Genomic DNA, 13,390 nt, shown 5'->3' with positions numbered 1-13,390 from the left:
TATATAACATGAAATATTATGTATATTATGTTTGTGTATTAGGACCTTCCTACCAATAAATCATTCATTCATTCAACAATTTTGGAACGGGCCACTCATCAGTGCAAGATAGTGGCCATCATCGACCTAAAATCAATGAAATTCCATAATTGGAAATCGAAATTCTTTCAGAATTTCGATTTCCAAGAAAGATTTTCGAAGAAAAAAAGAAAGCAATTGAGCTTAGAGCAAAGTTTTTACGGAGATTTGTAGACCATGCATAAAGGTTACTTTCAAATACAAACTGGAAGAAAAAGACCTCCTAAAACAACTACTTCCATATGAATTATGCGAAAAGAACGTTTTTCTGTTTGTACTCCAAACAAGCGTTATGCAATTGAATGAGTAGTTCTTTCGGAGGGAGAGTGGTCGCTCATTTCTTCTAGTTTGTATCTGGAAATAATTTTCATGCACGATCTACACATCTTTGTGAATAGTTTATTCTTTCATCCTTCGGAAGTAGAAAAAAAAATTTGTTTAGCGAAAACTAATCTCGCCTAAAAATATAATCCTCTCAATGAAAACAAAATTCATTTGGCTTCCTTGCCATGCTTACATGTTGTCCAACAACGTATTCAGCCAAGCCAGCGTAGAAATACGCAACATATGGAAACCCATCATCAAGGGAAAAATGGCCAACTCCCGCCAAACGGTCATCTCCCACGGAAACAGTGAAGCGGAAAATGGAAAGCGGGGATAAGTGAAAGTACTCGAACGACCTATAAATAGTCATCTCTCGGAGGAATCAGTCCAGTCATCACCCGAAGACGATTGTAGATACTAACCATCGAAACGTCGTGACCTAACGTGACTTGGAATCTCTCAACTTTTTATTTTCATTTTCTTTCTTCATTTCTTTATTTTAATTTATTTTTGTTCAATTGTTCTATTTTACTTGTATTTTATTATTCTAATTCAACTCAACAAAAACTTTTTAGAATACAAACTGAAACATAATTCATGATTAAAAGGTTTATATAAAAGTAGTTGTTTCGAAAGTGATTGAACACTTTCCGTAGTTGTATCTATAAAAAAGAGACAAATTTCTAAGTTTTCTTCCATGTTCCAGACCTTTGAGGTTGCAAGTGATATTCGCGTCTCCAAACAGGTGGATGGCTCTTTTCTGGATGCAATCCAGCAGATTCAGGGTATGCTTAGGAGCGGAGCTCCATACACGAGAATAATTCTCCAAAGAAAGTTTGATCTGAGCTTCATAAAGCATCAAAAGTTACTGAGGTGTGTACAGTATTCTGGTACAAAACAATGTTCCAAGCTTTCAAGGAGCAGCCTTTGTAATACCAGCGACATGATTGTGCTAAGACATATTGGTGGAACCACTTTTCATCATACGTGAAGATCCAATCCAAAAAAAGATTGTTTTGGTTGCGCAAAAGCAAAGAAGAACAGACCTCGTCCTGGATTACAGTAGGTTGTTCATTAATATTATCAATGTCAAATGCCTGGTTGATTTTTTGGGCAACACTTTGGTTCAATTTGAATTCGTAGAGAAAATTTGCCGGAAATCGCTCAACGACATCATACAGTAATGAGTTTCGAAAAAGAAAAGAACAGCATCAATGAATAGAGTACAAAATTCTCTATAGATCAGTAATGCCACGACACAGTAGAATAAATATTTATTGAGATATGGAGCTTCAAAGACAAAAAACGTAAAAACGGACGAAACTTTTGAAATAGCCCAATGAATCTACGGTTTTTCTCAGATTCATCACCTCCATCAAAAACAATATCAAGGTTAATGCCATAGTTAGTACGTTAACATCTAATATAGTATTGTTATACTGACTGAAATATGAAGCATTTTTCCAATGCAACTGAGGTTCTCATATAAATATAATACATATTGCTGATAAAACACAAAAGAATATTGTAGTTGCTTCGAAACGTTTCTGTTTCCAACGATTTGGAAAAATGTCATCAAATTGGAGCTGTTTCTTAGGATTTCCGAAGAAGTTGATTCGACTAATGACCTTCATTGTTTGAGAGGTCTACCTACATGTCACTGTAGTCTGAATTATCATATGAAGAGACTTGGATATGGAACTTTCACATCGTTTGAAATGCCTTGTAACTTATGTAGTTCAGAAAATTCAAATACAAATCAAAGATATGTTATTCGGCCCACTCATCCAGTTCATCAGAAGTCGAGACGAAAGAGATTCTATGTTTTGAATCACAATTTTTCACAAGCTAAAGACCTCTTGAGTATTTTCTGAATATACCTTCGCTGACCAGGAAATGCGATTTTGAAGAATTCAAATAATTTCAAAATTCATTACGGTGGCTTGTTCCAAAATGAAAGCGTGACACATATATTACAAATTATCGGTTTCTCAGTCGTAAACAGTTAATCTAATGGTCTTCGCGCTATGCGAGCACATTTAATGATTCCAAATAGGCTTGCGATCCTTCTTTGAAAATATGACCACTTCCTCATCACCAGTTACATATTCAAGACCGAACCGTTCCAGTCTGATGGAAACTAGTGTGTTCTGCATACATTTGCACATTCCGCAGTTTTTTAACCTTATATGGAGATTCAACGTAAAACTTTCGTTTCGGTTCCTTCTTCTTCAATTTTCAAATTGGTATGTGTAAGACTAGCCCACAGTCGTGCGTACAGAAAATAGAATAGATTAGAATAGAATAGTTTATTGGCTATATACATTTGAACAAATATTTGTAGCAAGTCGAAACAAAACTCATAAATATATCATTATATATACAAATAATATACAAATCTCACAATGCTTTTATAACAGAACAATGTTCACAATAACAAATACAATAAAACATCAAACAACTAATGTTGGAAATGAGAACAATCGTTACTCGAAGTAACACGAATCATCTATGTTATAAAACATATATTCATCTGTGGAATAATGACAGTGATTCAAAAAAATGACTTCAGTTTTTGCTTGAAACGGTAGAAACTGAGTTGTTTTATGTGACATGGTAATTTATTCAATTCAATGAATTTTTTTGTGAGGTGTTCAGTCTGAATCTCTCAGTTTTTATCAGATTTCCTGATCTCGTTGGATATATATGTTGTTGCGATTGTAAAATGTAGTTGGATCTATTTTTATGAATTTCAATCAATGTTTCATGTATAAAGGCTGAAGGAAGCGGTATAATTTTAATTTGATTAAAAAGTGGACGACAATGATCTCTTAAGTTGGCATTAGATATCAGACGTATAACTATTTTTGCAATATATTTTTTTTTGGAATGATAAAAATCCCCCCACAACACTATGCCGTATATCATGTGACAATGGAAGAGTCCGAAGTAAGAAGATTTTATTGATTGATACCGGCGAATTCTTTTAGTCTACGAATCATAAATATGACACTTGATAATTTCTTGGTCAGTTTGTCAACATGACATGACCAGTTTAATCTGTCGTCTATATGGATCCCAAGTAGCTTAACACATTTACCCGAGGTTACATTTGTATTTGTGAAAATAATAAGATTTTGATTTTTACCCTCGTTGAGGAGAAGCCTATTTCAAACAAACCAGTTTGAAAAAAATCTGTTTTCCGTTAATCAGCTGTCGCCCCCATACGAAGGACAAATTTCAGAAGTTGAGAAACTTGTGCGAGCTAAAGATTAATGAGATCTTACCTTTCAACGTGTGATTTGGAATACCGTTCTCATGTATAGAGCTCGGCCCCTAAGCATATCCTGAAGCTGCTGGATTATATCCAGTAGCTCATTGACTCTTTTTTGATAAATCACTTCACCTTTCTCATAAACTTTATCATTACCAGTTGCCAATTTCCAAAATGTTGGAAGAATGAATTGGTTATCCCTCTGGCTAAGTGTAACTCACCTAGTGTCCTTCCTGACCTAAGACCAATTACAATTCTACCGTTTCTCTCTGAAGTAGTGAAATCGATTCTGAAAAATCAGAATAATGAGTACGTCAATGAAAATCATATTATAACATATGTACAATCAGGATTCAGACCTCAGCATAATACCACCACGGCTCTTCTGTCAATTACTGACGATATTTTTCAAGCTGCAGATGAACAAAATTTGACCTGTTTAATACTTCTAGATTACAGCAAGGCATTTGACACTCTAGATCATGAGATATTGTGTGACAAACTTGTCTACTTCGGAAAAGCAGTGTCTGTCTTAGAAAACTATCTGAAGAATCGTACTCAAAGAGTTGTTGTGGATGAAGTTATGTCAGATGCTCTGCCGGTATTGAAGGGAACGCCACAAGGATCTAACCTTGGGCCCTTGCTTTTTGGTTTGTATATTTGTGACTGTTATCTGTCCGTGAAAAAATTCAATATACATCACTATACAGACGACACGCAGTTATACTTATCTTTTTCTCCTGGCGAGTCTACATCTGCTCTGTCGCATATTAATAACGATCTCCAAGCCATCTTTGACATTTCTACCGCACATAAACTCTACCTTTCAAGTTCGCATCGAAAACGATATACTTCCCTCCGTGAACTAGATGAAAAATTTAGGATTGTGGTTTGATCTGGATCTTCGCTTTACTAAACATGTCAGCTCTCTGAACCAATCTTTTTATAACGTTCTCCGACAGCTTTTTCCTAATCATAATTTGCTCAACACAAACTTAAAACTTAGACTATGCGAGTCTCTGATTATGTCAAAAATTTCCTATTGCGACAGAATTTATGGACCTGCTTTAAAACAATCAGCTGCTCTCCGATTACAGCGTATTAAGAATAGCTGTCTACGTTTCTCGTTTGGTATTCGGAAATATGACCATATATCCCCAGCAATGCAAGAATCAGGATGGTTAAATATTGAGAAACTCAGAACTCTACACCTTCTTACCAACACACATAAAGTTTTGATAACTCGACAACTTGATTACTTACTGAAGAAGCTTAAAATATTCTCTACGATTAACAGGTTTACTACAAGGAACAGTTCAGTTCTAGTCATCCTCAAACACAAATCCGCCATTTTCACCTGCTGCTTCTCGTATAATGCACCCAAATATTACAATCAACTACCCTGCGAATTTCGATCATACACCATCGTAAACTTTAAGAAAAAACTGAAGACTTATTTATCTCATTAGCCTCATGTCCGTTCCCGACCTTGGCATTTCTAAAATCAATTTTCTAAAGTAAATCAATAACTAAAATTTTTTGATATTTTTAACTTGACTTGTGTTCATATTATTTATTTATAGTTTCTCCCAGGTTGAGTTGAAAAATAGCCTTGGCTGATACTCCGCCTATTCACCATATACTGGAAGGTTTTTTCTTTGTTTTTGTTATTGTTCCTGTATACTGTTTTATTTTATTTTTGTCCATTCCATTTGTATTTTCATGGTGAATAAAGACGGAGTAATATTATTATTATTATTATAAGTATATGAAAATATAGGTCATTTATATATAGAATGAACAAAATTGGCCCCAGTACAGAACCTTGGAGTACACCATGTTTGACAGATTTCACATTCGATTCAATCCCATGTAATGATACACACTGTGATCTATCGTGCACATAGGATTCAGATAATAATAAAATAGATCACTGAGTTTCAAATAAATATTTCTTAAATCTACTTTGGAATCTACTTGGGAATTGATTGCACCAACTTGATTAACACAGATAGATTCGACGGTTGTACAGATCGACACGACAGATAGCACGACGGGTCCATACCGATACACATACAGAGATGTCTATTTTGATAAAATCGATGTGGAATGAACGAAAAGACAACCAAAATACAGAAAAATATTTGTTTATATTTGTCCCACTTCTATTCTATTCCCTATGGTGGTTTACGACTTTCTCCATGAGTTTTGATATCATTGATAACCTATTCCCAAAAAAGGCAAGAAAAATCTTCCAAATAGCTATAGACAAGTCGCTCTGCTATCAGTGATATCAAAAATCATGGAGAAAGTCGTAAACCACCAAATCCTCAAAAATTTGGAAAGCTTCAACATCTTGAGCGATCATCAAAATAGCTTTCGGAAACAGAGATCAACAGACGACCTTCTATCGTATGTCTACCATATTTGGAATAACGCAATTGAGAAACATAAAGAATCAAGAGCTGTTGCGCTTTGTGGCATGAGGGTTTGCTAGCCAAACTTTGATGCTATGGCTTGTCGGATCATTACTGTGGATGGCTCTTCAGCTTCCTGAAAGAACGTACCCTTCCAGTGGCCGTCGATAGATATCTGTCGAATACGTTCACCATCAACGCTGGTGTTCCCGGGGATCCATAGTGTCTCCAACCTTCTTTTTATTGTATATCAACGACTCATTGGAAAAAACCAAGAATCCAATATGTTGCTTTACTGACGACAGCATACTTCCTCGTCATTCTATTTGAATTCCAGGACATCGGCTACGGAGGCCCATCTTCACCGGCAGCAGGAGATTGCAGATCTTAATAGGGATCTAGAAGTGATTTCGAATTGGGATGAAAGTAACCAAATTCAATTCAATGCCACAAAAACCCAGGCATCGGTTTTCTCCAAAAAGATAAATGTCTCCGAACCGGATATAATAATGTCAGGTAAGACAATTCCGCTTTCTGCTTCGATAAGTTTGTTAGGGGTTAAAATGAATACCAATATGTCTTGGCACAATCATATCGCTGGAATTGCAAAGGCTGCCTCTCAAAAGTTTAGAACACTGTTCCGAACCAGAAAACTGTACATACCTTAGCAACCTTTGCTCAGATCAGACCCCAAACATACCCTGAAGTCGCCATCCAGAAAAGAGCAATCCGCCTGACTGAAGACACGTGTAACCTTGATAGCCTGGAACATCGACGATAGGTTGGAGATTTGTCTCTCTTCTATAGATATTTTCACGGGAGATGTTCAAGTGACTTGGCACATTTGATTCCACCAAGAGCGGTACATATCAGAAATACGCGACGGACTGTGGCCGCTCATAGTTTTGAGGTTCAACTCAGTATACCTCGAACTTCACTGTTCAAGAAATCTTTCATCTGAAGAACTGCGTTTATGTGGAATAAACTTCCTGAGAACGTTTTTCCAAATGTATTCAATCTCCAGTGATTCAAATCCAATGTGAATCGGTACTTTCGCACAGACACCGCTCTGAGAACGCCTTAAGAATTTTCCTGTAGTGCTTGTGTTTTGCTATTACAAAAAAAATGTTGAGAAACTTCTGAAAGTGTGATTGAAAATGAAAATGATATACTCCACAAATTGATGAAATGTATACTCTTAGAATTTAAGTGACCTAAAGGAACAGAGGCCGACTATTTTGCTGTATTTCATTCGTACTCTGCCCTTTCGCCATTAGTATTGGTCATGGAAAAAACGTATGCAACCATGGTTCTTTCTGATTCCTACGTAAAATTCAAACGTTAACCGGGCCCTATTTTTGATTCAGGTTTTGATTTAGGGATGATAAGAGCCGCTATTATCCTTTTCTTCATGATATTTTTCTGATAATTTTTGCTGGTGTAGAAACATTTCTAAATGCGAAAAATTAGTTTATGAAAAACAAAGAAAATTATTTCGAGTCAGATAGTTCGATAGTTCAATAGCAAACTGAAACTCCTGCTTCCTGTTTTACATATTTCGAATTGGTTCTAAAAATATACCCTTTTAGTTCTGTACACTGTAATTATAGTAATAAAAGAGATAATAATCTGACGCAAGCCTTCGGATTTCGTAGTTTCTTGCAATTTTTACTACGTGTTAATTCACACAAAGTTATGAAGAATTGGGAAACTCGCGGAATTATTGTTATTATACATCATTATACAACTGCTGGAAAGGTTAGATTTCTTCCATTGCGACAAGGAATCTGTTATTTCGTGAAGGATGTTTTGGTTGGGTAGATCATCATTATGAGGATAAGTAAAAAAAATTCTGACGCAAACAAGTCTAGCGGAATTTTCACATTCACAAAATTTGCTCATGTGAAAACAAACTTCTGAAACTGGCAGTAAACTCATTAATTTCAGAAAAGTTATAGTTTCGATATATGAGAAAAGTTCTAAACACTGTACAATAATCCATCCTCACAAACTTCTTTCCTGAAGAGACAACATTATTGCAACAATAACTGTTGAAAATTTGACAAGTAAATCAACAACTTGACACTACCATAGCATGCATTTTGTTTGTGAAGACCTACTTAAAAATTTTATTCAACGTGATTAAACATCCTCACCGCCCTAGTTAGTGTTTATAAATAATCTGTAAATACTGAATATTGAAATTTTAATGTAATTTTAACTCTAGTTATTTTATTAATACTTATTGCAGTTTTTGAGTAGTGTCTGCTTTTTCAAAATTGAAGGTACTGACATTTGTTTAAGAAAATAGCCAAGTGATTGAAAATTTCCACCAGTCATGTTAAAAATTTTATAGCACATTTTTAATTTCTCTCTAAAAATGTCCGTATAAGTAAAAACTTATCGGAAAAGTTAAACTCCATGATGAGTTTGTTATGCATACATGAATTGATTACAATTAACCGAACTTGTTTTTTAAAATAAAGGGGATATCTGTCAAAAATAAGCAAAACATTAACTTTATCCTAGTTGCATAAAATTTGGCATAAGGATACAAAATTGCCGTAGACACAACTTTTTCATGTAACTTTTTGTTAAATTCCATCTAGAAATGCACTTTTTCAATTTTTTTCAAAAAAAAATTTAATTTCACAAACACTGAACGTCAGTGGGTCGTAGTTGATCAGATCATTTCAAGTTAAATTTAAAGCACAAACAAGTGCCGAAGTTAAACTTCATTGAAACTTTTCGAAAAAAAAAGTTTCCCATATGGTGCGCACTTTAATGGTGATCCTCTTTTTGTTCATTTTAGTTTTCGTTGTTTATGGTTGAGTATTGTGAATATAATTTTATATGGTCCTGTAAATGGGTAACTATTGAACAATAAAGCTAGTATCATTATTATTATTATAGGACCATAATAATATTTACAGGGTGAGTCAACAAGATTTCCTCGGTCCTTTGCTATCAGAGAAAACAATTTTTCGATCTACTCAATTTTTTGCAGTCACATCAATAAATACCATCAAAATTATTTTCTCCCATAATGGGTGATTCAGCCGGGCGTGGCCAACCAAAGTTATATTTTTTTCGAAAGAACAGCCAGTTTTTGAATACGTCACCGGATTCCATATTTTTTAAAGCTCTCTAAGGAATTTTTGTTACGGAATTTTCATTGCGGCTTGGCCAAGTTAATCCAGAAAAACCTATTTTGCAGGCAATATTTTTTTAATTCACCACCCGCAGGTCTACAGCAATTAAGTGGATTTTTTTAGGAATAGTTAGACAACATCACTATGATAATTTCTGGAATCTCAACTTTCGGAAACAATATATAGGGTGAAACCGGTCAAGTTTCATTCATTTTCAAACAGACATAATTCAACTTTCTGAAAGGAACAAACACCCTGTATTTTTTCATTTGTATGAAATGTTTCAACATTTCACTACATTTTTATCGAAGGTATACTGTACGAAAAACTGATATTTTACTAATTATACCAAGTTTTAGTAATTGTTGTAACCACAAGAAAATTTATTTTCTTACGTACACTTACTCAAAAACCGATGCCTGGGATTTCGTTACATCGAATTGAACCTGGTTACTTTCACCCCGATTCGAAATCACCTCTAGATCCTTATTCAGGTATGCAACCTTCTGCTGTCGTTGAAGATGTGCCTCCGTAGCCGATGTCCTGGTATCCAAAAGGAATGACGAGATAAATGTGCTGTCCTCAGAAAGGCAATATATTGGAATCTTCGTTTTTTCCAATGAGTCATTGATATACAATAAAAAGAGAGTTAGACACAATATGCATCCCTGAAAAACATTAGCCTTGATGTTGAAAGTATTCGTGAGATATCCATTGACGGCCACTTGCAGGGAATTTTCTTTCAGGAAGCTGAAGAGCCATACACAAAAATGATCCGACAAGCCATAGCATCGAAGTTTGGCTAGCAAACTCTCATGCCACATACGGTCGAAGGCTTTAGAAATATTGAGCGCAACAGCTCATGACTCTCCATACTTCTTGATTGCGTTATTCCAAATATAGGTGACATGCGATAGAAGGTCGTCTCTTGATCTTCGTTTCCGAAAGCCATATTGATGATTGCTGAAGATGTTAAAGCCTTCCAAATATTTAAGGGTGTGGTGGTTCACGGCTTCTTCAATGATTTTTGATATTACTATTACCAAAGCGACTGATCTACTCGTATAGTTATTTGTAAGATTTTTCATGGCCTTTTTGTAAATAGGTTGAACGCGAGCAATTTTCCAATAAGAAGGAAACATTTCTTCCTTTCAAGACAGGTTGAATAGTCTGCAAAATACGGGTGCGGGTTCATTAGCGCACTCTTTTAAGTACGATGACGGGTAATTAATTGAAACGTAAAATCAAATAAGTTTCATGAAATTATAAAACAACAACAAAAATTGATTGGCGCTCCGGGGCGACTTCATTGATTCCAGTGGTGAATTGCAGTGGCAGGAAAACCGGAAAAACCTGCAACAATACATCATCTGAAGATATTGATCTGCCAATGTCCTCCCTCTCATAAAACAAAATGTAGGGTGTCTCCAGAGGCTTCAACAGATTCAATACATCGCCAGAACACTTAGTGACACGACCATTGTCAAACCTAAACCATTCCGTTTCATCTTTGACCAAGTCTTAATAATGACCAGATTCAACGCCAGAACCACAGTGAACAATGACTGCATGAATATTATAATAGTGGTTTGCTAGATTGAAGTGTTCATCTATGTTGAACCTTCGTAAGAGTTTGGTGCTTCCTTCAGAGGTTGAGTGATGTTTGAAGATCATCAGTGTTATTATTAGATTGACTGGTGCCTCAGAAATACTTGTTTCCTTATAACAGTCAGTTAGTTTGGCGAATATTTGGCAATAAAGTCGATCATCATCTGTTAAAAGTTCCATTTTCAGATGATTTAACAATAAGCTTTGCATGGACTGGTTATTAGTCATATTAGGAAACGCCAGTTGAAGTTCCAGAAATTCACATACGTTTTTGCTACCTCTTGAACATTTACCACAAAGTAAACAAGTGAGGATTTTTCCAGCAAAAATTTACAAACACAAGACGAGATAGACTGTACGGAATCATTCAATCCAGAGCGATCAGAAGTGCTGATTTTACTATTTTTTGCTCATGAAAAGTATTCAACAAGAACCCCAAGAATTCGGAAAAATCCTCTTGTTGTCCTAACGAGTATCTAGTGGACTTCAAAGAGTCTAAGAAATCGGTTGAAGGGAAAGATGATACATTCGTTATATTACATGAAGCATTAATTAGGAAGTATGTCAGTTAGTATGAACATACCTGAGGAAGCTCTTGTATAGTGAAACACATATTGCTGTTATAGAGTTTTCACTGTATTTATCAGTGACGAAACTAGTTTTTAGGTTTTCCGTTACATCGGTTCCTTCGATTTCCAAGTAAAATAAAAGTGTTATTTATAACGCTTCAAACTTGGCCCTACTGAATTCCATACAGGTGACATTATGGCCTCTAAATGTCCAAAGGCCACTCGACAATGCCCTTATCTTTATCGATTTGTTCGAATCCACCACGTAAATCAATTTTAACAAAGCCTTAGCGCCAAATTACCAGAGATCTTTCGAAATATACAAGCGAACGAGATTACCGCTGATAGCAAACGAAAAGTTTTTTTTAGTTAACGATGCACATTCCTAGGCAATTTCGCAGGTAAAACGAGTGTAAACGAGCGAAGGCTGCACCTGTCCGAATACGCAATAATGAAAGGACGTCCAATCAAGAAGATCGTGAATCTCGGTCGCTGGACAGGATTCAGAACATTGAAGAAGCACGAACTTTTCTTGATAAGTGATCAATTGCTCCAGTTACTGTTGTAGTTTGGTTCTGATCAATTTTTAGCTGTGCAAAATGTAGGTATTTTTTTTAAAGTATTTTTTTTAAGTTCGCCTTTGAAACTGATACACATCTGCATGTGTTCAAACCAATTCTCGAAACAAATTTTCCACTCCAAGGTTGACAATTAGGAGACCATGTTTCTTATTGATTTTGAGTGTATAACCTTCAACAATCTGAAAAGTAAACAAAGTAGAATCAATAGAGATCTTGCTGAAGTGTAATAAAGGACCAACTGAAAAAGTCACCCCGAAAAGTTACAGCTTAATATAAATCACTCAGGAGTCCAATTAGTCAGTACTTTGTCGTCATGAAATTGCATATAAACTAATTATTCAATTGAAAACATATGAATTGTTATACCTGGCTTTCTTCAGATGGTCGACGTTTCGATAAATAATACTTTTTTCGTTTTCAAAACCAATAATTTACATGAATATAACGCCTCAAAAGCTATATTTTCTTTTACACATGTCAAAATAATGAAATGAAAACCGAAATATGAACCTGAACAGAATTATCATAAATCATTATGTATATTCATGTATACTATCGCATATGATATTACATTCTCTTGACATGTGTCGAAGGAAATGTAGTGTTTACAATGGAGGCATTTCAAGCTGATTTTGGAATTGGAAAATGGAAAAGGAATATTTTCCGAAACGTCGACCATCCAAAGAAAGCTATGTATAGAAATTTCATTATTTTCAATTGATTATTTAATTTGTAGGCCAAATTTGTGAATACAGTTATACTGGCTAATTGCACTTTTCAGTGATTTATATTACGCAGTAACTTTTCGGGGTGCACTTTTCAGTTTGCCGTGATCTATTGATTTATCTTTGTTAATTTTTCAGTGGTGATACACCCAAAAAACAGTAAGAAACATTGACTCTTCCACAAAAAGTAAAAAAATCTATAGAGTAGGAAGGGAGAGTGTAGGCCCATAGCACTTAGGCTACATGTGACCCATTGTACATCCTCCCGAGGAGATGTCCTCCTAGGTCACCGTCCATTCTGTCCTTTGCGGGAAGGTGGACAGGTCACTAGGAGACATCTCCTTTATATCGGCAGGTGTAGGCCAAGACTCGCCGAACACACACTCTCTTATTGACGATAACACCGAACATTCTAGGACATATCTGACAGTTTCATCTTCCTGTTCACACATCCTGCATAAAGGTGTGTCCACTTGCTCCATATTTTGGATGTGTTTCCTCAGTTGACAGTGGTCAGTCAGTTAAGCGTAGGTTACTCCTGGTCATTACCAGATATTTCTTCAGCGCCAGCTTCCCAGGGTTGCTCAGAGTGAACCTGGAAAGACTTTGATACCATCTAATCTCTTTAGGGATTGAGCAACGGTGTGACGTTTGGCTAGTTC

The sequence above is a fragment of the Leptinotarsa decemlineata genome, unplaced genomic scaffold (assembly GCF_025532065.1).
Source record: "Leptinotarsa decemlineata unplaced genomic scaffold, Ldec_3_MD MMD2_tig00026307_RagTag_RagTag, whole genome shotgun sequence".
In the NCBI taxonomy this organism is placed as follows: domain Eukaryota; kingdom Metazoa; phylum Arthropoda; class Insecta; order Coleoptera; family Chrysomelidae; genus Leptinotarsa; species Leptinotarsa decemlineata.
This window is presented reverse-complemented; position numbering follows the sequence as displayed.